Below are 26,195 nucleotides of genomic sequence, written 5' to 3'. Positions count from 1 at the left end.
AAAAACATTTGTTTTCAAGAACTTTGCAAAATGTATTATGGTTTTCAGTATTTGTATTCTTTTTAAATAAATATTTTAAAGCATAAACATGAAACAGCAAAGCAGCATGTGAAGCTTTTTTGACCATTGTTATTATTGTTAACACTTGGCACAAACAAATGGGACAACAGTTGTGTGTTTTATGTCTTATGCTTAATTTACTGTATCGCGATACATATTGTATCGTGACCCCTGTATCGTGAAGACACCGCCGATACCCTGCTCTCTGAGAGACCTCAGAGAATGTAACAGTATCGTTAGTGTTTTGTTTGTTTTTGTGTCCGTTTGTAATTTGTCTAGCTTGTGAATTACCAGATGGCTAACACGTTTCCAGAGCTGTCGTCTTGGGCCAGCACAAAACCGGAACACTACACCACTGTCACGAAATAAACTTGCATCACCCACCTGGTGTTTGTATTATTGTGGTGCAGATATTTGGGACTGCAATCCTGTTACCTACATTGGTGTGTACTGTTGGGGGATTGTTGTTTGGTCGCTAGACCTGGATACAATCAATAAAACCTTTTCAAAACTGGATTACAAATCATCTTTCACGCACTGCATCACTCCTGCACCTGCATCCACTTAGCCACTTTGTCACACTCTTCCAAAATGATCAGTTACCGAGACTACAATCTACCAGTCTAGCAACCGGTCTGATCTTAAAAAGGAGTCTATCAAACAATGCTTGTCAAGATGGCAAGCAGTTTTAGAATGAGTTTCTAAATCAGGTTAATAGGACCACTGAGGCGAGCCTAGTATGAAGAATGCAGATCAACGTTCGATTCACTCTTGTGAAATGTGGAATGACGTCTTGTAGTCTCATGTGAAAATACACTTTCGATAAGGAATTTGCAGTTCACAACATTACCTTTCCACAAAAAAATGTCTGTAGGGTTATTGCAAAGGAAGCCCTCTTATGTAGCACAATGAGATTAGTGTCTGTGTGCTCCACATCTCTGGAGTCCCACAGCTCATCACCAGGTATTGCTGCATAATCAGAAGTTAACACGATTGCGCAAGGCTCTAAGCCCAAGATAATGAGGGTGAATGTTGTACTGAATGCTTTGAGGCACAGTACTATACTGTAAGCTACAGACATTCCCTGACAATAAGCTTCTCCAAACGACAGGGCTGGCTAACCAAAAGAAAAGCTCATTGTCCACTGGCTACTGAAGGAAAACGGAACAAGATATAGTTTCAAATGAGGAAGGTAGGAACAACCTTATTCTTGCTTTTCCAAACTGACAGGATAATGAAAACAGGCACCTCTGAATCATCCGAGTGAAAAGCTTTACCACACTTAAGGAAGGTCCTGAACCCTTTAGTAACACAGGTCTTCTCCTTCTCCCTTTTGTACTCATCATTCTGTTTTCTAGGGATGGCAGCTGTACAAAGTACAGTTTTATTTTCAGATCCTACAGTCTTTCCTTATTTGAATGTATCAACAAACGCTTGTGTTTTCAGTATGGTGTTCCCAGCATTCATCTGGTGAGAAGAACTCGGTCTGTTGGAAAGACTGCGGCAAGATTCATGCAAGTCATTTCACAGAGCTGGTAAAGCTTCCATGAGCACAGAGCTGACAGTCTGAAGTAATGCATACAATCCATGATTTTAATCTCTGCCATCTAGTCTGGCTTTCTAACACTAGGTTCCCAGCAGCGAGGCATGAAGAGTAGGAACAGGAGAGTGCTGAACCCGACAACTTGCATTGTATGGCTTGACTGTCTAAACTGGCTTTAACTGTTTTCACGGGGTAAACAGCTGGGAAATGTCCCATAGAAATAGTTGGATTAAAAAAATGCCTGGAAACAAGAGGTCTGTCCATGAGTTTGTTTCATGAGTTTGCCAAAGGTAACAATCCACTGTGACATCATAAAGAGCTTGGCACAGACCAAAACAGCTCAGGGTCACAGACTGGTCAGCATCCAGTGCCATCAACTTTCTGTGGCACTGCAAAAGGTATTAAAATATCCAACACACAATTTGTATTATAGATCCCTAGTCACAAAATGTTACATAAGCCAGTTACAGACCTCCCCTTATATGCTTTCACTATGTATTATTACACACTGCTATGTTTTTACAAGGTCAATAAGGGGTAACCAAAGCTTTGAAACATCTTGCCTATAAAATATCAGAGTTGTAGCACATACACACACACACACATATATATATATATATATATATATATATATATATATATATATATAGCTTTTAGTCCCAGGGTATTGGACTGACCTTTTAATAATAATTAATAATATAATAAATAATAATAATAATAATAATAATAATAATAATAATAAACAACCTTGCATGGATTGAAGAAATAATCAAGGTTCATCTTGTGCAATGTACATGCATTTGATCACAGATGGCAAATGCAAATAGAAATCCTTTATTACCACTGTGTTTGTTCAATTAGTGCAATTGCTATTTTTTTTATGGTTCCTGCTTACCAGGTAGATTCTATAATGTCTGCCACAAACACACACACATTTCAGTTATAAAATGATATTATTAGTGTACATGTTGGAACATCATTTCCAACAGCTACTCAAAATGATAAAATAGCATTATTACTCACATAATCCATTCCACCAGTACCACTGCAGTGAAGTGAAGTGAACACTGGTTTATGATCAGTGAATAGGAAAAGAGAACACACATGTAACAAGCTAGTTAAAGCACAGTGTGCTTCTGTACATGTTCAGAATATCAACTACACTATATTCACATGTTATTTTTAAAAAGATAAGATAGTTTAAGATATGTTCAAATATGGAAGCACACAATATCCTGTAGTTGACTCTTCTGGCCGTTCTTGAACATACTGCTGTACATTTCCACCCCAAATCTTTCCTGAAAAAGAGTTAGGAGGCATTAACTATTTGGGATACATTAAAGTTTCTCCAATAACACTTGCGTAGTTACAATGACAACTTATTTCAATTACAAGTTACTTTACAATTACACAGTATTTACATGCAAGGTTGTTTATTTACAATGTTAATTACTACAGGCAGTGGACCCAAAAAAAAAATAAAATAAAAAAATTGAAACACCTGGGTAAATGAGGGATACCAAGTATATTGAAAGCAAAGGCTTCCACACAGGTGTGGCTCAGCTCATGCATTAAGCAACTAACATCCCAGCATGCTTAAGGTCATGTATAAAAATGCTGGACAGGCCTGGTTGCCTATAATTATGGCTAGCATGGCTGCAAAAGAGGGGAGATTGTTGGGGCGCGCTTGGCATGGGGCGTCGGTGACCAAGACAGTTCAACTTGCTGATGTTTCACGAGCAACAGTGTCTAAGGTGATGTTGGCATGGAACTCCGAGGGAAAGACATCAAAGGGCAACAGTGGGCGGAAGCGCATACTCCAGGATCGCAATAGCTGTGATTAATTCAAAGTGCAAGGCAAAACAGGAGAGCAACTGCAGATCAATTGACCGCAAATTTCAATCTGGGGTGCGAGTAGCCAGTTTCATCAAAAACGGTCCGTCGAGAACTCCACAGAGCAGGATACCATAGTTGTGTTAATGTACAATCTGCTCATTGCACCTGGCAATGCACGTTTGTGAGTCCAGTGGTGCAAAGAGCACAGACAATGGACTACCGAGCAGTGGAGAAATGCCACATGGTCAGCCGAATCATATTATCCATATGTCATCGCCTTCTCAGTCACCATATCTAAACCCAATCTAGCATTTATAGGATATTCTAGAACAATGCCAGCATTTTCCACCTCCATCAACCAGGCGTGAGTTGATTGACTTTCTCGTGGAAGAATTGTCCCGCAACCCTCCTGCAGAATTCCAGCGGCTGGTAGACTATGACACGGTGCATACAGGCCGTACGTGGTGGTCCAACGCCCTACTAAGTGAGTTTACATTGGCGTTTCCATTTTTTGTCCACTACCTGTATGTTACCACACATCTACAGTATAGTTAGTAACACTAAATGTAAAGTGTTTGTCTGAAAAGCTAGTTTCTAGAAGAACAAGTTACAATTAATATAGATTGTACAATATCGGTTTGTTACATAGTGTTGCTCTACTGACTGCATTGATGAATGTCATATTTTACCTAAATCTGCACAACAGAAGTGCTAGTGTGCTTTTACTCTTTGAATAAGTATTGTGTGCTTTGCTGCTGTCAGCATGCTCCTTTTATTAATGTTCACTCCTGCTCCTGTGTCAATGCCACACTATTAATAGGCACATGCCATTCTGTAAACCCCCTTCTGCAAAATCTGCGTTTTGCAATCAAACATTCTCTATACCCACTGTACACTGCCAGATATTTCAAGAAAACACACCGTTAAGCTTCTATTCTAGCAATCCTGGAAAAAAAGTGGTCAAGTACCATACTTTAAAAGCATCATTCAGTTCTAATGGGTCTGCAGTGCAGCCAGAATCACCCTGTGTGTTTGGTTTTAATGGATCTGCAGTGCAGTCAGGATCACCCTGTGTCTCCATGGTTTTAATGGGTCTGCAGTGCAGTCAGCACCACCCTGTGTTTCCTTGGTTCTAATGGGTCTGCAGTGCAGTCAGCATCACCCTGTGTTTCCTTGGTTCTAATGGGTCTGCAGTGCAGTCAGCATCACCCTGTGTTTCCATGGTTTTAATGGGTCTGCAGTGCAGTCAGCACCACCCTGTGTCTCCATGGTTTTAATGGGTCTGCAGTGCAGTCAGCACCACCCTGTGTTTCCTTGGTTCTAATGGGTCTGCAGTGCAGTCAGCATCACCCTGTGTTTCCTTGGTTCTAATGGGTCTGCAGTGCAGTCAGCATCACCCTGTGTTTCCATGGTTTTAATGGGTCTGCAGTGCAGTCAGCACCACCCTGTGTTTCCTTGGTTTTCATTTCATTAATGCACCGTGGTGTATTGTGTCATGAAAACCATTCCTTCTAGGCATCACGTAGGCATCTCTCCAGCACTTCTGCCACATTACATCCAGTTAACCATCAACAAGTCCAATGACACTGATGTGTTTCTAAAATAACACCAACTTAAAAAAGCAACCGAGTATGGGTATCGAATATCATTATTCGGTCGAATGTATCCTTGTTGATTAGCTTGGAGTATAATTTTCTGTTCGAGTCATCATAGCCTGGTAACTCAATAGTTTAAAGGCTCTCACACTTGCCTTACAGCTGGTACACCAGCAAGATCCAATACACAGAACAAAATGTGCTATTTCTTAAATCCATTATGGGCAGTGTGGTGCAGTGGGATAAGTTAGACTCTTATACCATCTGTACCTATCTGGAGGCCAGATTGAAAGTTACCAGTGTGATGACTGAAGCGGAAAACGATTATGCAAAATTTATATGAAGAATACATTAGTTTAGATAACTAATATTTCAGACCCGTACGAAGTTGCTCCCTATATGCTAATAAGCTGCTGTATGTTTCTTGCCTTTCTTCACAGCTGACATGACTTTACAACATTAGAATGTTCTTTATTCCTGGGAACCAGAAAAGCTCCAGAGAATAAATCAATATTTCATGAGCGATGATCTTTCTTTCATGTAAGCTTCAGAGTTGGTAAAGTAAACGATGTGGTAAGAGTTCCTCCTGAGATTTCAAAATATCAATTTAAATTCATTTGCACTTTAAAAACAGGGCCCTACCAGATAAGCTGTGTACCTTCCGATTTTATGCATTAAAAAAATCTGAAATATGCACAAAAATACACGACAATTTTGCTGTACAGCTTGGCTGCCTCCCCTAAAACTTCGACCAAAAACTACATTTCCCAGAAAACAAGGTCTTCAGTCTTCCCTTACTAGGAAACTGTACACAAGAAAAACCAACCGAACAAACAGTATTCAATCTCTGGCTAGCTCTGTTGTCTTAGCATCCAATCACAGTAAGAATGAGTTCAATTCTAAACTACACAGGTTGAGGCGTGAACACCCAGTCCAGCTACAAATCCAACTGGAACCATCGGAGGCAACCGCAAAAAAAAAATAGAAGTGCCTAGAATATTAAACGAACGGTTTTATAACTTAACGTACTTCTTTATTTTATTTATCTGTATGGCTTTCTACTGAAGTTTTAACATATTCACCAAGTTTAAGAATGTAAAGTTAAAATATAACGCGATCAACTTGCAGCCAGTGCGATACTTCAAAACAAATGCGGAGAGCAGAAAAACAACCTTGTAGAACACACGTGTGTTTGTACGGTAGTTCAATGTAAAATTGAAGACTCTTTAAATATCTACCCCATTACCATTAAAGATTATACAGTATTTACCTTGAAGTCACAAGTAATCTCAATAATGTTGCATTTTACCCCCTGAAAATCCATTTTACTCTGAAAATTAAGAGTAAGTTACTCCCAGACCCAAAACTTTAATTAGGAGCGCTGGATACATTATATAGAATAAGAAAATATAGTACAAACCTATTGATTATTTTACAGAAAAAGCCATATAATTAAAGCACAACATTAGTTGTCATGCAGAGAAAAACCTGAAACCACATTAGCAATTTTTTGGAAGTGCATTTATAGTTTAGACTGTACAAAAATGCATGAGTAGAAGTTGCCCAGCTAAACCAGACAGCTGAAATCACAGATCATTGATTTCGATCTTCTGTTTCTGAACTGCTGAGTTTAGCTTCCAGACCAAAAAACAAAAACACTACATCGCTTGTCCTCAGGACTGAAAACAAGTCAAACACTGTTAGATGCAGCTTCTGTTCAGGATGTATTCCAAGCTTACCAGCAACCGAGAAGACCACCTGATTTTATTGGATGGGACTCTTAAAACTGTCTCAGAAGGTTGCCTGATGTTCACAAAGATAAATTACCAGCATTTGTGTCTCGCAGCATTTCTCAGGGTTTATTCGCCTTTTTTTTTTTGACCATTACAAAAACAACAACAACAACTTTCAATGAATTACTTCTCACAGAAAATTTTTCCTCAAGTCAACCAGGAAAGTTACTTGGTCGTTATCAGTGTCCAAAGTTAAATCACATTCAACATTGTTATTAAAGAAGTGTGTTATTTAAAAGACTTAAGGATTAAAATTAGCTACCTGAATAACACAGTACATAAACATACAGCAATTAGGCTCCTTGTACTTACCTCAAGTTCCAATGTAGCAAGATCTTATTCGCACCACATTGCTTTGTGCACAACTTTTACTGAAGCCCTGTGGGGAGAAAGCACAGTTCATTATTTACTAGGTTTTAAATAAAATATGAGCATCAAGCAATGGCAATACGCACTTCGCTCCAAAAGAGAGACTTTGAAAAATGCTCAAAACAGCACGAACATTTTGGCAGGAATGTGACGTTATTGTGATTAAAGAATCTCTAAAACTACCTTTTGATATGCGAGCGAAGCAAGTCAAGCAAGCCCGGATAAGATTGGAGTTATCCAGCTGAATCACTGCTCTTATTCTCTTAACTAGAGAGGATTGGTTCTTTTGGAAAATTTAGGACCAAGTCATTTTAAAGTGCCAATATGCCTTTCTCTTCTTCCTCGTTTTAAATGTTAAGCATGACTCACCCCTGACACAAACTGTGGAAGGAAGAACGGGTGTGACTGAACAAGAAAGCAACTTTAGAATAACACCACACACTGTCATCAATATAAAACCAGAGCAAGGTCGCTGGCACGACAGCAGCAGCACTGCAGAATTAAGAGGATTTCAATTCTCTTAGAACAAAATTTACAGCCTATTATACCAGGTCAATCTGTCTGCTCTGGTCATATGACCCACCTATGCTACCAAAAACAAACTTAATGGGTGTGCTGTGCACTGGATGCAATATTATCCACAACACAGAAAGATAATCGAGTTCTTGCAGAAAGAATTCAGTAGGAATAGGTGGCAGAGTGGGTTGACAACGGGATAGGATGCCAGTCGTATTTGATTTCACCCCAGCTCAGTGATCAACAGCACTTTTAATCTGTTACTGGTATTTCTGCTAATCTGCACATTAGAAAAACTCCAGCACAGCTGGAATTGATTGCACGTTCATGGGCCTTTGAGTATGGGTTGACAAATGGCTATACAAAACACCCCCATAATGGAATACACTCAATTTATATTCAATAATGTTAAATCCCACGTTTCATCACAACTAGATTCATTTTCTCCATATTGTATATATCTGAAAAACTGCAAAGGGCAACATACAAAATGACAGCCTCCCTTGTATCCCCGTTGCTGGATATTTCTTGTTCATCTCTCAACACTCCCCTAGGGGGAGCCACAGGGTATGGCAATAGTGTGGGTAACTACAGTAGGCATACTGTACTGTGAAAAGGCAAAAAGAAAATAGGTCTTAGCCTGACTAGTACAGCCTAGAATTAAAACATATTCAAAATAGTTTTTTTCATTTATCTACATATCCCACCCCACAACTTCCAAGTGAAAAAAATATTCTAGAAATGCGTAGAAAAATAATTAAAAATAAAAACTGAAATAGCTTGGTTGGATAAGTATCCACCCCTCTTGTAATAGCAATCCTAAATTAGCTCAGGTGTAAATCACAGACCAAGTTAAGTGGCCTCCACTTGTGTTAAATCGTAGTGATTCACATGATTTCAGGATAAATTCAGCAGTTCTCTCTGCTGGGTAGTGCATTTCAAAGCAAAGACTCAACCATGAGCACCAAGGCGCTTTCAAAAGAACTCTGGGACAAAGTTTTTGAAAAGCCTGACAAAGTTTTGTGGTCTGCCTAAACTAAAATGGAACTTTTTGGCCTAAATGCAAAACATTATGTTTTGGGCAAACCCAACACAGCGCATCACCCAAAGAACACCATCCCTACTATGCAGCATGGTAGTGGCTGCATCATGTTATGAGGATGTTTCTCATTCACAGGGACTGGGGCACCTGAGGATAGAACAGAAAATGAATGGAGCAAAGTACAGAGAGGAAAACTTGCTTGCCTCTGGAAGAAAGCAGGTGGAGTATACTGTGTAGATAAGTGGAAAAATACTAATTTAAAAATGCACGAAACTGAGGCACTGACAAGTCAATGTGAAAAAAAAGTTCAAGGGGATGTAGACTAAAATTTATTTTTATATATCTATATAATGTCATAAAGAAGGCCTAAGGGCAAAAAACACTGCTTTAAAAAATGACCTTTTCCAGACATGTTCAAGTACACAACACTGATTCACACTTGCTGGTGTTTAAGTGCAGCCCCTTCATCTTCTGCTACATGCGACACAGCCGACGAGAAAAAAATAACCAGATTATTTCGCGTGAAGATTTCCCACATGGTTACACACTCGCAACTAAATGATGAAGGAGGAACAGACCCTTTTTCACTAATGAGCTATAAACACAAATCCAAGACTTTCCTGTAATGCGAGCTGAGTGAATGCGACACTATCAATCTTCACTGGCATATTTTACATCAAACTTCCAAATCACACCTTTAGGTTGTACCATTAACATCTATGATAACTTTCAACATACAACAAATGCGACTGGTTCACTGTCATCTTGAGTTACAAGAAAAATTAAGATAAATAATATAATTACAAGTGTGTCAATGTTTTATGAACCTAAATCCTTGTGATTTGCATATGAACCCTGCATAGAAACTTAGGTTGTATTTACTGTATCACATCAATCTAAACAGCAATCTTTTGGCTTACTTGCACATGAAAGCACCCCATTTATATGGCATGGTATCTATCAGCTATACAAAATGCACCAAGGAAAAGTGGAAGGTTATGTTACAACAGTTTTATTGCTCCGACTCTCTGGAACTCTCTCCCAGCTTTGGCTCCTGATGCTCCGACCGTAGTTGGATTTAAATCAGCTCTCAAAACCCATCTGTTCTCTCTTGCTTTCCATGCTCCTTAAGCCTGATATCTGTTATTAGCTGCTGCTACTATTTCACGTATTGTTACTATCATGTATTCTGCACTTTCCACTATCGTACCATTTCATGTACTATGCACTTTACACTGTATTTAGTTACCTATTTTATGTATTATACATTTCCCTATTTTAAGTATTAATGGATTTTCTTGTATTTATTGCATCTTGTCAAGTGCTTTGTAATGGTGGTCCACTATGAAAGGCTTTACATAAAATAAAGACTGATTGATTGCTTGCTTAATTATTGTCATGCAACACAGTATGACTAAGATGTGTCAATTGTGTGTTTTGTTAGTTTGACAACACTGCATATGCAATACTATTATTATTATTACAAGTTTATTTAGCAGATGACACAAATCACACAAAAATCAGCACATTTTTCACCCAGTTTGGAAAATATATTAATGCACAATTACAGTAAGCTGTTTGAACTGCAGACCCAGATCCAGTCCTGTACGCTGTTGCCTTCTTCAGTCACATTAGATTTCCAACCTGAAACCGAAGCAGCTCACCGACCACTGGCAACTTGAGTAATGCTTCACTTTAGAGCCTGTATCTTTATTTCAGGACGGTCCTTTTTGAAACCACTCAACCTTTGCTTGTTTTAAACTTTACTTGCAGTCTGCAACTTGCTGTAGATGGGCTGTTAGGACAGCAGTATGATACCAATTAAACTCAACATCTACAGTTTAGAGCGAATGCCAGTGATTATGAAATATGCTAGGGAGAGGTGATGAGTGCAGTCACTTGACTCAATGACTTTCTTTTTGTTGGGTGGACTGCCAGAATAGTCTTATTCCTGGGTGGGCTAAAAGATAAGGAAGAGTGAAAACGCAATTACAGGGATGAGTAGCCTATACCATGCTGAATGACCGGCAGGTATACATAAACATGCACTCAAAATCGGTTCATTGTATGATTTTACACAGATGTATCACAAGACAGGGTCCTACAGTATAATTATGGCCGTTGCCTCTACAGCATATAATTTCCCCCCACCCAAACAGGGACAGCTCAAATACCTAGGAATAATACCACGCCAGGCTATTCTACATCCGTGGTTTGCATTTACCCCTTTCCAAATAATCTCTCTATCGCGTTCCACCATCTGGAGATAGGTATATTATAACCCTATGAAACAGGAAAAAATAGGGTATTTTCTAAAATTACTAAATTAAATTAGAGTACTTGCAAACCCTAAACTCTGGAAGCCAATGGCATGTTAGAATGAGGTCAATTAGACAGCAAGCCAATATTTCAGTTTCAGATTTGTTGTGTGTCGCAGGGCAGATTTCAGTAAAACTAAACCTTGCTTGGCAAAAAAATGCAGCCATACACAGAGGGTATGTAATTCTGTATTTAAAAATGAACCAATAGGACCAAGTTACAAAAAGCTTTACGCAGACCATTTAAAAAGAAAAAAAAAAAGTCTTAATTTGCTGGCTCAGCAGGCACACAGGGAAGGAGGAGGGGCAAGAGTTCAGCCAAGTACTGTAAGAACTGTAAATGGAAAACTGCTGTTAAACTAAAATAAAACGAGTTAACGACAGTGCAAAAGCACCAACTAAAAATGCTGTGTCAAATTTCAAGATCCAGGCTGCAATAAGCATGCTGAAATAATTCCAAATTAAGAGTCCAAAAACAGGTTATGCTTTTGAAAAACAAAACTCAAACAAAAAAAGAGAAAGCAATTCCAAAAGTCATGCATAAGTCATGCATAATTCCAACACATGCATAAGTGTAAAGAGAAAACAGATGGGGTAGTTTGCATAAAAACAACTTTAATTGAACTTGAATTTTAATAGTTGAACACTTGAGCATAGACAATGTAAAATGCTGTGTGTCTTGTTGGTATCGAATCTAGTCAGAATAAGCACATTGTTTTGAAGTTAATTATTTCCAAAACTAATTTGTTTAAAGCAGAAAGGGGATATTTATATCAAGCAGTCAAAAATGACTTTGAGCAAAATGCTGACATGTTAAAGTGTTTAGTGCAGTCGTCTGTTTGTGTTAATCAGCTGCAAGACAATTAAAGCTTGTTGATGGGCACTCGCTGTATGACATGAACACTCAGTAGGTCTGGAGTAGGGAATCCAATTTTCCACCAATCACAGCATTTCATTTTTATTTTAAATCCCAGGATTCCATTTTTGTATTAATAAATAATACACACCTTTCACTTTTAATTAATAATTACCGGTTATGGAGGTGTAGATTAATGCACTCAGGACAAAGGAGTTCAATTAATTAATAAAAAAAAGAAAAAAAAACATTTAAAACTCCAGAAAAGTAAAACGTACCTAGTAAATATTACACTTTCCCCCCCCCCTTCTAAATTTTAGTGGTCTCCAATTCTTTTTACACCAGTTCTCCCCAATTTGGAATGCTAAATTATTTTTTATCCCAGTTCACCGCTACAACCCCCTCGGCAACTCTGGGAACTGAGGCTGAAACATGCGGCCTTCAAAACGTGCTATTGCAAATTTGACATTTTTCACGCTGCGGATCCATAGCGAAGCCACCAGACCTATAGTGCCAGAGGACAACACAGATCTGAATGATACTACTGCTATGCAATTTAAATATGTAAATTAGCCACATGTGCGCTCAATGCTCACTCACTGGCTGCATTCACGTACGCATATTTTCCTAATGCTGCGCAAATTTTGTGCAAAACCTGTCCAAGTTAGCCATCTGCGTAAATTCATCCGATAAATAAGCCATCAGGTCACGCATCTCCCGAGCGCAGGTACTGCGCTACAGCAGCCACAGCTTCAAACAGAGGAGCGGTAGCTGACAAAGAAGTGCGTTTACAAGCAAACCCGATCCTCACTTTGTGCTGCTGCCACATAGGCAGGAGGTGTGAATAACACAGAAAAGGAGCTTGTATAAGTTACCACTATTATATAACTCAGTGGTTTTGAACCCTGGTCTTGGAGTACCCAATGTACCCTGTGCCTCTGTTGGTTTTAGTTCAAACCAAGCTGCTCTCAATTACTTCATTCAACCCTTAACTAATAATATGCCCAATCAGAGCCTTGAAATCATTAAGCAGTTGGTGTTTCAAGTTAAGTATAAAATTGTATAAGGAACTTGAATCCTCCAACATTTTATAAGCTGAACTATTCAAAAAGTCAAATTATGTAAATTATTAGTTCATTTTAGAGTTCAATTACACACCAGAGCTCGGTTGGAACAAAAACCAGCAAGGAACAGGGTAGAAAACCACGGATATAACTTATATTGTCATTAAACAGCCTTTGGGAAAATAGACACCTGATACCATTTGATAGTTGATGTAAATGTTATGAAGCAGAAATGTAAAGTTACGATCTTCTAAAAGTGGAAAGTCTAAGGAGAGCATGTTAGAATGGTTCAACTAATTCGGCTTCCATGTTTGTTCTCTATGCTTTGCAGCTAACTTCCAAATTGTGTCCAAGCACCGGCTACCAGACCGTGACGTCAGACGCAGAATCTAGCCGGCAAAAAAGCATCGTGAACGCAGCCACTGTCAGCAGCCGGCTGGGGTGTTTGTAGAGTTAACCCAACAGAAAGGAAACGCACACCAGTACGGCTGTGATTTTATTTGAAAGGAGATTCAACATTGTTGATTCGATTGCTAAGTTGCAAAGTACTACAACATGGTTAATAAATAAATAAATAAATAAATAAATAAATGTGTTGTTCACCATTACGGGATTGTTCTAGCATACCCAGGCGAGAGCTCTCTTACCCGTTTGAAAACCACTGTTCTATATTAATATCAACGCTAACCATGCATCTTAGAAGGCCCACTGCTGCCCTTAAGCCAATAACTAGAAGAGGCAGAACACTGTAGCAGTCAATCAAAATTTTTTTTACACCCTGGAGCGGCCACAACGGTTTAAAAAGGTCAAATTAAAGAAATACCCACTCGGATGAAGGATGAATTGATTTAAAACAAAGACTTGGCCAAATCTGACCAATCCTTGCCTGACAGCATAATTAGGGATTCTCTTCTTGGGTGCAATGCGAGTCTATTTAGTAATTGACCTGTACAGAGTATACATACCTAATTAAACTCAGCCATGCCAATTAAGCTCATACTAAAAAGCTGTAATGCCTACACAACCAGGACTTGAAATTAATGCCGGTCATGTGGCAATTGCCATGTGTGCCCCTTCTCAATTGCCGCAATGCCCATCAAAATGTACGTATATTCAGGGCAATTCTGGCCGCAGTGCCTTTTTGCTACAGCAACTAGAGACGCCTGTACATACCAAATGGCTGTACTGGTGATGCCCATTAGAGTTTGTATTGTTCCTTGTAGAATAATAAGAAATGCACTAATTACTGCTGTAAATGCATTTAACTTTTAAATAAGCAATGCATTTAAAAATTATTTATATAAAATAACCTCCTGACCATAGTGGACACTTGACAATTCACTCTGCACCAAAAAATAACCAACCACTGCAGTATTTTCCACTATGCTTTGCACAGCTCGCAGCCCCTGCAACACAGAACAGAAAAGCCAACTAAAACAATGTGGAGGACCATTGACTGTATCAAAGTGAAACATGATTTTCTGCCTGAAAAACAGCAAAACAATGTTTGAGAGCCATATCCCAGATAGTCTAGCTCAAAAACAGATCTACTATTATTCTGCTCTTGCAGGAGACTCAAAGACTGCATTCACCATTTGAAGCCTGGGGGACCAGCAGGATCCCCATTATGTGCTTTTCCACCAATACAAGATAATACGATAAAAGAGCTATAGGCACAGACTTCCTTCATATCACACAACTGCTAAAACACAACAAGCACCACCGCTCTAAACTGTGTAAAACAAACTATGTCCAAGCTTTATACACAGAAGAAAAGGTTAGCGTGATGAAGGCACAACTTAAAATAAAAATCTCTTTTCAAAAATCTCTTTAGAAAAAAAAAAAACACACCCCCCACACAAAGTCTCTGTGTCCTTTCAGAAGCTCTCCAGTGTCCAGATCCCATTATCACTAAAGGTCACCCTGCCTGTCACCATGAACTCACAAAGCTGCCTTTCTTTGGTTTGTAAAGCAAAGCCATTAGTAAATGAATGCATGACAGCAACACCTCATTTCTAACTGTATAAAAATGCTGCACAGAAGTCTAATTTTGTAATGCTGTGGATTTAGTGCGTTTTTCTTCCCTCAACTTACATGGTGATGGAGACCGAGGGCGACTGCAATATGTACAGGATTGACACTGTACCTTACTTCAGACTACATCAGTGATGCACAACTCTGGCACTCGAGAGCCATTCCAGTCTAGGTCTTTATCCAAGCTGGAATAACAGAACCTGCTGAGGGTCAATGAACAAATTCAGGACCTCATTGGGGGAAAAAAAAAAAAACGCACCGTATTACCTGGAATTAACGCCGCCCTTGAATTAATGCCTCACTCATATCACCTTTTAAATATACGCTGCCCTCGAATAAACGCCATTCAATAAAGAAACGTAAAGATTTTTTTTTTCTACCCCTGCTCAAAAAATAAATAAAGAAACGCACAACTCTGGCTATGTACATGTGAAGCCCCCGAAGAGACTGCAGCCTCAATCCACCATGTAATACAAACTAATGCACACACCCCTCAGGAAGCTACATTGTATTTTATGGTAGAGACCCAACAGACAAACCAAGATGAACTACATACAGCACAGCAGTCCTTCAAGTTTTTTTCCCCCTCAGCAGAGTTCAGTGCCAACACAGCAGGGGATAAAAAACAAGGGCTGTCCTCAGCTGTGAGTCTGTTGGGATAGGTCTCTACCAACTTTGCACACCTAGATTTGGCAATTTGACCATCCTTCTTTACAAAACTGTTCAAGCTCTGTCAAGTTCCTTGGGGAGCATTGATGGACAGCAATCTTCAAGTCATGCCACAAATTTTCGATTGGATTTAGGTCGGGCTGTTACTGGGACACTCAAGGACATTTACCTTTTTGTTCCTTAGCCACTCCAGTGTAGCTTTGGCTGTGTGCTTTGGGTCGTTGTCATGCTGAAAGGTTAATTTCCATCCCAGTTTCAGCTTTCTTGCAGAGGGGAGCAGGTTTTCCTTCCTACTTTGCTCCATTCATTTTCCCTTCTATCCTGACAAGTGCTCCAGTCCCTGCCGATGAGAAACATCCCCATAACATGATGCTGCCACCATCACACTGCTTCACAGTAGGGATGGTGTTCTTTTGGTGATGCGCTGTGTTGGGTTTGCACCAAACATAACGCTTTGCATTTAGGCCAAAAAGTTCCGTGTTAATTTCGTCAGACCACAAAACTTTTTGCCACATGGCTACAGAATCTCCTGGGTGTTTTTTGCATACTTCAAAACAGGATTCAAGGTGGGCTTTGAGTAATGGCTTCCTTCTTCCCACCCTATCATACAGGCCAGATTTGTGGAGTGCTTGGGATATTGTTGTCATATGCACACTTTGACCAGTCTTGGCCATAAAAGCATGTAGCTCTTGCAAAGTTGCCATTGGCCTCTTGGTAGCCTCTCTGATCAAACAAACAGACACTTTATCCAGTTTAGAAAAGGAGTCTTGTTTGTAATTCTAGGTCTGGTGACCAGTAACAATAACAGATCACACATATCTGCCCCACAGTAATACAGACACTGTCACCAGTCCTGGGCGAGTTCAGTAACGCTCGTGGTGGACGATACACGTTGCTTTGACAGCAGTGGTGCCGTTCTGGTTTTAGTGCTGGCCCTCGGCGACAGCTCCAGAATCGTGTTGGCCGTCTCGTGCAACAAACAAGACTATCATTTACGCAGACAAAAACTCACAAACTGCTTCACTTTTTAACTCCAGCTTTCCTTCAGTCCACATCAGTTCTTCTCATTTAAACCAATGCGAAAGAACAGATTACAATTCTCCGTCCCCTTTTTATGCTGTTATGCATGACCCCTGGGTAAACGAGTGCAATGGCCTCTCCAATCTGCAGCTGCCACGTCGTTTCCCTTCCGGGTCAAAGCGTTCTTGTGACAGAGTCTTTCCTTCTTCCAGACTGGCCGACTAACCTACTAAAATAAAACTATGGGCATAAACATGACTGCACAGCACACGGTCCTGCAGCAGGATCAGTTCTTAAACAAAAATGCTTCGTGGCTCTGTTCCTATACTCAGTATATGAATGGCTGAAAGGAAAATACATTGAAGTTCAAGCACCAGATGCTGTAGAGCAGGCCTGCCAGCTTACAGAATACAATCGTAATTCAAAGTGAAATGTTCTTGGCAAAGTTCAGTTGTGCAACCTCAGTCTAACTGGTTCTAGTGAAATACAGGCCAGAATATTCCAAACACAGAAAAATCTACCTGCAAAATCCTGCTTGTTGTAGGAAATTACTGATCTTCTACTCCTATCCACGGGGATAGATCCCTGCATCTTAACTAAACTGACATGTCAGTCCTCATTTAAAACAATACCACTTTATCCGATGAAAAAAGGACACATGCAAAATGAAAGCATATGAAAATGCTTATTTTATATATGAAAAATTTATATTTGTACGTTTTTTTTTTTTTAACCTTAGTGGGACTTCACAGCATTATTTAAAAACAAACAAAAAACCCACCACAGGCTATAGGGCGTCACTAATGTTAAAAACAAGATGAGTACAAAGCTCTGCCTGCAACAACAGCAAAAAATGTTAGGCCTGTCAAAGTTGTGGAATTAATCTTGCCTTTCAAAACCATCAGTTAACGTACAAATCTCCTACATGCTAACCCTTTAACGCTATTGTGATGTGTGCATGATTTCTATTTTTTGTACTGTGTCATACTGCACTGCTAGGAAAAGCCGTTGATTAGAAGAACCAAACCGAGATTATAACATGTTCCATAATACTAATATAACTAGACTACTATTACGACTACTTCTATCATCAGCAATAAACAAAACAAAAAACATTACTATTAGCCCAATAGTGCAAGTCACAGGCAGAATTGTTAATATTGGTAATATTCAAGTGTGAAATGTCTTTTAACAGCACTGTGATGTGTGGTGCAGATAGTCGTGAAACACCAAGACATTTCTGGAATAAATCAAAATGTCAGCTACAGTGTACCACCCATTTCCTTTGGCCTTCACCTTCAAAGTGAAGCAGTTTATAGCAGTCGTTTGTACAGCAAGATTTCATTCTGATTTTATATTGGAAGCATAAAAAAGTAGACAAAATCCACCCAAGTGAATTACAGAAAGCCATTAAAGTACTTGGCAAGCTTTCTTGGAAATGTAATGCGCTTGATCAGTGACATTGTCTCCTCTCCTCTTTTTGGTGGTCTCCCGGCAAGCATCATAAAACAGACTGCAGCTAGTTCAGAATGCCATTGCCAGGATCCTTACCATTAACACATCATGCACAGGCTACCTGTAAAGTTCAGGATTACCTTCAAAACTCTCCTGCTCACCTGTACCTCCTCAACTTGCTGACCCGCTATGTCCCTGTCCACAAGCTGAGGTCCTCTGACTCTGGCCTGCATGTTATCCCAAAGCAAAAGTGCACCACACTTGGAGAATGCTCGTTTAGCTTCATGGCTCTGACTCTTTGGAATTCTCTCCCAGCTTTGGTGCGTGATGCTCCCACCGTTGCTCGCTTTAAATCAACTCTCAAGACCCACCTGTTCTCGCTTGCTCTCCATGCTCTTTAAGCCTGATATCTTCTATTCGCTGCTGTGTTGCTACCATTTCATGTATTATGCATTTTCACTGTATTTAAAAAGTATTATGGATTTTCTTGTTACTGCATCTTGTAAAGCACTTTATGATGGTGGTCCACATAAATGGTGTTATATAAAAAAAAGATTGATTGATTCGCTTGGGGTACATCAATGCATGCTGTGGCATAGAGCAAACCACAAGGAGCACAACAAAAACAGATACCATTACTGTGTTCCTTCACAATAAAACTGGACTATATTTTTTAGCATCAGTTGTCATTAAAGATAACTTGAGACAATACATTATTTTGTATTACCAAGCTAACACAACAGGCCTTGTCTTTTGAGGCACTCTGCTGCCCAGGCAAACACTACTCAAAGTCCACCTCCCTTATCTATCTTGGAGGGAGAAAGAGGTTGTTCAGGCAGTTCTGTAGCAGTTTACTTCACATCAAATGAGCTGTAAAATGTGGCAACTCTGGTTCCCAGGTCTACTTCTGTGAATGAAAGGCGTGGTGTGGAATTATTCTTCTGCATCTCTAGAGTGTCATTGGGAGTATGAAGAAAGGTAATTGTTAAATTCGGTCAATATTCTTTTATCCTCCAATGCTGTCAATTATATTTTAATGCCCACCGATTAAAGGTCTCAGCTTTTTTGTGTCAAACACTCCCCCACCCCCCCCCCCCCCACCCCCCCCCCCCCCCCCCCCCCACCCTACAGTAGTTGCAAAGGCTCTTTGAAGCAGAGAGAACATATACAGGTGTAATATGCTACACCTGCACACTTTCAATGCTTACAACAGAATCATTCCAGTGTGGTCAAAATGGGTCACATATGAAATGACATATCATCCAAATCCTTTTTGTTAATGGAAGAAACATACTGTATCTGCATTTTAAAACCCACAGTACTTAACACAATGGATCTCTGGAATTTGTTTTGTTCATCTGAGAAGCCTGAAATTCAACACATGGGAAGTATGTGTAGTTTCACTATAGTAGTGAACAATAGTCAGTTGTGTATATTCATAGAGCCCACAGAAAAAGTAAATCCATGACCTGTAATCTACATCCATAACATAAATCTCTAAGTATGACATAACATTATACAGTAAGTAAATACATACAAAAGGGCCTTCCGATAGTGTCACATTATGAAAATGCTAAAAACGTCCTTACCCAGTTCTGTTGCAGTAAGATAACCTCTTCTTTATACAGTATATGTACTGTAACCATGCTCAGCAAGTTTGACAAGTAACGTACACATACATGCCAAGTTATAAGTGCTAGTCATCAGGGACACAGACCTAGTGAGCATGTACTACAATGCAACTGCATGTGAATTTAATCATAAACTGGTCTCCATGTTCTGTTTTAAATAATGCAGAGCTGTAAAATGTGGCAGATTGACAGCACTGGAAGCAGAGTCCTCTGTGGTATTAACTGTAGAACACAGCAGCTTGCACATCAGTGTGGGTGCCAGGAGGAACGGTTTCTACAGATTTCAGATAATACAGGAAAAAGCATCCTGCTACTGCTGGAACAGTTGTCTGGAAAAAACACTCCTGCAGTAAACATAATATCACACTAGGAATTTCAATTGATGAGCAGTTCACATTTTAACAATAACAATAATAATCACACAAGACAGAAATATTTAAATTAGCAAGACCTCCACCTTTTTTTTTTGCCGTTGACAGAGCTAGGAAATTGGGCTTCTCCAAGATTCACACACAAGCCTGGGAACACCCTAAAGGTAGAGTCCACCCAGTCTTTTGATAGCCTAGTGCGGATAAAAGCCATCCGTAAAAGTACCGATAGAACAAAAAATATTGAAGCTTTCATTTACCTTTAACATATAGATTGTATTTCCTAAGATCATCAACGTCAGCAAGGAATGAAGCCTAAAGACTAAACATTGGATCCTAAAAGTGACAGACACAGGTTAAAGAGTCACCACTCCATCTTAATTCAAATCAGCAGAGGCAAGGTCAATGCAAACTCTGGCATGAAAAAGCTGACCGCTGGGTTTACTGTGCTGCTCACACAGCTACATGCACCTGTTCAGATATGTAGTGCTTTTCTACAGGAAGCACCACTACGTTTCTACAGGCTACCATCAAGGTAAACCTCAGACTTGAAAACGTAGTTACTGGGAATAGAAAATCACTTTAATTGAAGGCTTGCATCTACAGTAAGCGTAGCTGACACCAGAGGTGTTGTGCTGCTTCCATCCTGTGCTGCTGACTGCAATAGTTAAGCTTTTGTTATACACTACCTGTACTGTAGATTAGCAATGTTCCTCCACTCAGTGAAGCACAGCATCAAAAGGTATACTGTAGTGTCAAAAACCCATTTCACATATAGCAGCTGGCTCTGAGCTAAAATTATATATGACATGCAGCCCGTCTTTGCCTTCCTCTTTCAATTCATTGTGTATGCTGACAATTTCAAAAGGGTAGTCAGGAAAATATAACTGGGGCCAATGATCCTTTGTTTTCACAGTGGTCCACTACAATTTCTTGAATCTTCAGGATTTCCTTCAGTGTTCAGCAAACTGCCTGTCAATGTCAACAGCTGCGAGTAGGAGAATGCTGTGTTTCGAACATTCACAACTAGAAATGGGAGTTTCTGTAAACGAAAGCAACTCAAGTAGCATACTTAAAGGTGCCTGTCATAACAGCTCTAGTGGTTTGGGAACATGAAAGGAAAGATTTGAATCATTGATACATGTCCAGGAGGTTAAAAACAGTGAGGCTGGTAAAAGGTTAATTTCCACTGGCACCTGTAATCAAATTGTATTGACAGGATCAGCTTGTAAAACAGTCTGAAAGGGAGTGGTTTGTACCATGAATATGATAAAAAGGTTAAAAGCGTGTGGCATTGCACAGACAATATGAAGCTGCCAGCTGAAATGGTTTATAAGAAATTAGTAGCAGTAGGTGCAGCGGCAGGATCCCCCTCACAGTGGCCCTTAATTACAGCTTGCCTCCTTATCCCTCCCATTAGTTTCAGGGCATCGACTTTGTTACCATTCCACCATGCTCAAACATCTAGCTCTTACGGTACTTCTTTCCATTGCAGTTTATAATCTGACAACTCAGGACATCCATGGAGCCAGTCACCTTGCGCACTATTTCGGTGTGTGGTGAATTCAGCGGTTCAATTCCATCATTGTCGTCAGCAAAAGCTTTTCTATTTTTTCCACCTGGTTGTCAACCACTCTAAAATTTACTCTCCGAATTCAAGAGCAAAGCATTTCCCGCTGCTAAACCCTGAGCAGCCAGTACATTACAGGATGTCTCCTTTTTATTTCTCTCATTCCTTATACAACGCATTACTGTCTAACAAACATGGGGAAGTACTGAAGAGTGTTAGTTAGCAGGGAAAAGTAGTACTGTGCAGGGCAGGGCATGTGGCTGTCAACATTTCCTCCGAAGTGAGAGCATGTGTGTACCAACTTGATACCGCTGTAGTTAGAATAAAACATGAATATCAAGCCTAAGCAGATGTATATAGGAAACCACACCAAATAATTCTAACCAATGACTGTCCAAGCTGGAACTGCTCAATACTATAGAGATTCCTGATCAATACAAACAACTAGTTATTACAGGCCGGTCACATGGTTTTATTCAGGAACATCAATGAAGCTCATATACAGCAGGGTTTGCAAAGAGTGTATGTTAAACAAGTAAGATTACACAATTGGCAATCTGGTCAACTTTGAAACTACACTTAAAAGGCAGCAGTTAAAAGCCACAGAACTGTAATTACAAATTAAAAAAAAAGCAGTAACACAGGACTCATAACACCTGGTTTACAAAACAGAAAACAAAGTAAATGCTCCATTTCAAGGGGGAAAACAGACTAAACTAGCGCAAAATTAACTTTTAGACTAGCACATTTAGATTTTACAATTGAGTGTCTATGGAAGGACCAACTATCTTCAGTACTGAATCCTTGAACATTAGGGCGTTTTACAAAATGTATGCCAATTAGAGATTTTTTTCAAAACTACAATGAAAACATTTTCTGCTTAAAATGTTATGAAACATCTGCATAAGCACAAAAGTTTAGCTTGGTTTTCCATGTTTAAATTTTTTAAATATGCTTTACCATACAGTATCTTTCTGAGCTTTATAATATCTCTTGGTGCTTTACAACCTTACCTATGCATTACCATGTTTTCACTGTGCTTTATTACACTTCGCTATGCTATGAAAATAGAAAAAAAAAACAAAAAAACTTGTAACCAGCTTCAAGAATCATTGTTTATACAACACAGTAAATGACAATACAATGAATATGAATAATGAAATACAACTAACCAAAATATTAAGAAACCGTTGTATCAGTAGACTAAGTGATTAATGAAAGGGCTACATCTCAAAATTACCAATGTGTAGACGGAAAGACAAAAGGTCTTTGGGTTAAAGTTTCCTGGGCTCAGGCTTGGAGGATTTCACAAGAGCTCACAGAACACCACAATCAAATTTATCAGTATTTATTTGGAACATGAAAAAACAACTTCGGAACTAGCGAATCAGTTGGCAGAAGAACGAAGAAGCAGAATAAACACCAGAAACACTTTTCTTCGTGTGTAACAGAGCAGAAAGACAGCCGCTAGTCATCCACAACTGACAGTTTTAAAACCAAAGACACTGTTAAGAGGGCCAAGAGCAGCATCCTCTACTCTGTAAAGCACTTTGTGATGGTGGTCCACTATGAAAGGGGCTACATAACATTGAGTGATTAGGACAGGCGTGAGATGTCGCCATTAAAAGGAAAAGGGCTTAGCTTTTGGGTTTTGCAGATAAAAGAAAGAGACGTTTAAAAGCACAGTGCGAAACACAGTGGAAAAAAGCAGACTTTTTATTGATGTGGGAGGATGTGGGAGGCTGTATAATCCACCCTGCATCACCCACACCAAAACCTTTTCAGAATGTGTCTCACATTTGCATCATTACACAAAGCTGTGGGTGCAGTGTCAGCATAGGAAGCAAGGTCCAAAAATACACACCAGCAAGGACTTATTATTATTATTGTTATTACAGGGAGTAATAATCTAACGTTTCCACCAAGGTCTGAACTTAAACACCTGCGGAGGGAACACAACATCCAACACAGGCTGAAGACCCAGGAATGCCGATCACATGCTGCATGTTTAACAGGGCTGTCACCTCAGTTTTGAATATTTCACCAACTGAAAATAAATCTTGGTGTGTGTTTTTTTTACCTGGTGGGAAATAAAACTTAATTATGAAATGTTTTTGCCTCCATTTACCTTTAACTATCATAACATTTTAAATGAAAAAGTAGACTTGATTTAGAATATAATCTTTACATTATGAATCTAAAATTGCTCTGTTAAAATAATAAAACCTGCACAGCCTTAGCCACAGAGTACTGTACCTCTCATTATAAAACCCACCATTATCATTCCTTCCACTCTTTGGGTCTTGTCAGTATTCTCTCTTGGGATATTAAAGCCATACAGCAGTTTGCGTATAGCACTGCTCCCGATAATGAAATTGACTTTATACGAGTATGCTGTTCAAACGCTGACTGAAATGTAAAATTAATCTTTGTTCTGCTTTCTCTAAAACGTATTTCTTGTTAAGGGGATCCATCGACATTTTAAATATAGTGTTTTGGTAAAGAAACTTCAACTTGTGTGCCATGCCTATATTGTGAAACATTAGGCTAAATTCTCAAAGCTTTTTACTCCAATGCCAGAAGCATTTTTTTCATAAAGGAGAAACACCCCCCCACAAAGTTACCAACCCAGAAATAAACAAATCAGACTTAATTCAGGGGCTTGAATGCAGTATTAAAAGATGTTTCTTATTTGGTTTTGGACATTAAAGCAAGTTTTTTTCTTTTTTTTAACCATTCACAAAATAATCGCACGAATGACAATTGAGTAAATAGCTCAGAGTTCTTTTTTTAGAGTACTCTCATACAAGTCATACACTTTACATGCACAGGGAAGAGTCAAAGTGGACAGGTAAAACAGCTGCTGTAATCAACTACTTATATTAATATAAGTGACATAGGAGTGGGATACGCTCATCAAAACCAGCTGTCATTTGACAAACGCTGCATTAACTCAACATTTGTCAAGGATATAGTTAGATTATCAAAAGTCTTGAGGTAAGCTTCTCAGAGCTCCAGCCTGCATACAGCATGTACTTTCAAATTCAGTGTGCACATGTATATTCTATAGGGGCCTGTTCGCAATACAAATTTAGCATGAAGCACACATCTGAGATGATCTGCTGCACTATAAGCATTTCACACAAGCTACTTTCATTTAAAAAAAAAAAAAAAAAAAAAAAAAAAAAAAAAAAAAGGAATCTTTTTTGAAAATGTCTGGCAGGAGTTTGTCGGTATGAACACAGGTTTGCACTTTATCGAGACACCTTTGTTCTCCGACGCTGCACATTTACACATGCTTGTATTAATATTGCATGTGGGAGCGTGAGACTTTATGCCCTTTTCATTAAAGTAGCTGGCAAAACAATTCCACACATTTTAGCTGCTGTCATCTCACAAATGCAGTTTTTAATTCTATCATTATAACCAATGAGATTCTGCATACATGGATCACCTGACTACTGAATATTTAATATAGTAGATACTCGGGTCGAGTAGAGTAGAGACCCAGTCAGTTCTAACTGACCTGTAACAGAATGCATACTGATTTAAGCATTCAAACATTAACATCACAACTATGATGAGAATGTAAAACCTTTAAAAGAGCAACATGGTTTGTTTGTATCTAGGTCCAGCAGATGGGTGTGCCAATAACTCAACAAGCAAAACGAAAGAATTTCTAATACAGTCGTAACCAAAATACTAAAAACCCTTTGTCTATATATGCAATGAATTTTTTTTATTATTATTCTTTAAGAATAACATTGGAATACAGTCATTCCAAACTAAATCGTCACAACAGTGTTTAATTTTATTATGTCGCCAGCTACGGAGTTGAAGGAGTCCAGAGGGAAGTGAAAGCACATCAAACTGCAGGTCTCTTTGAACCATCTTTACTAGATAACATGGTCACACAGTTTGAGCCAAAAATGCAATTCATTTAGTAATAATCCTCATTCTGAGGAAGCTCTTTCCAGAAGGTATATATCGAGTATGAAGTACGCATCTCAAATCGTATGTGTCAAGTATGACGGCAACTTCGAACATGCAAGCAACACTTTGTGTAGACACTTAAAGGGTGTAGTGTACATTTCCTCCTGCATCCATGATCAAGCATGCAAGCAAAACGAATGCTACTCAGTCAGTCATTCTCCCATTACTCTTGATCATGTTCAATAGCATGTACTCAGCTTACTAATTGACACGGACAGTACTATTGATACCATGCAGAACTAATCTGATGACACTTTTGCTGCATCAGTCTGGTGTGATATTTCTCTTTGAGATAATGCTGTATGTCTCTTGCTCTCAGTTTGTGCTGTAGCTTGCATTATGGAAGCACAGCCTCTTTGTAAATAAAGATCATGCATGGAGTTTTTTTTTTTTTTTTTTTTTTAAAAAAGGGATTTCTCATTTCCAGCCAATCTGGAGTAAAACTCCATCTGTTTTTTCCAGT

The 26,195-nt window shown here is 39.1% G+C and overlaps 1 protein-coding gene across 4 annotated transcripts in view; it reads right to left on the bottom strand.

The window, feature by feature from the left end:
- Positions 1-26,195, bottom strand: part of LOC121315478 (tyrosine-protein kinase fyna) — a 69,299-nt gene that overhangs the window by 37,128 nt on the left and 5,976 nt on the right. For all 4 annotated transcript variants that reach the window (XM_041249590.1, XM_041249591.1, XM_041249594.1 and 1 more), the window contains exon 2: positions 7,140-7,206. The gene's annotated coding sequence lies outside the window, so the exon portion shown is untranslated. The remainder of the gene's footprint in view (positions 1-7,139; positions 7,207-26,195) is intronic.

Source organism: Polyodon spathula, chromosome 5 (genome assembly GCF_017654505.1).
Source record: "Polyodon spathula isolate WHYD16114869_AA chromosome 5, ASM1765450v1, whole genome shotgun sequence".
In the NCBI taxonomy this organism is placed as follows: Eukaryota; Metazoa; Chordata; class Actinopteri; order Acipenseriformes; family Polyodontidae; genus Polyodon; species Polyodon spathula.
Note: the sequence above shows the minus strand (reverse complement) of the source record. Positions and strands in the feature narration are given on the sequence as shown.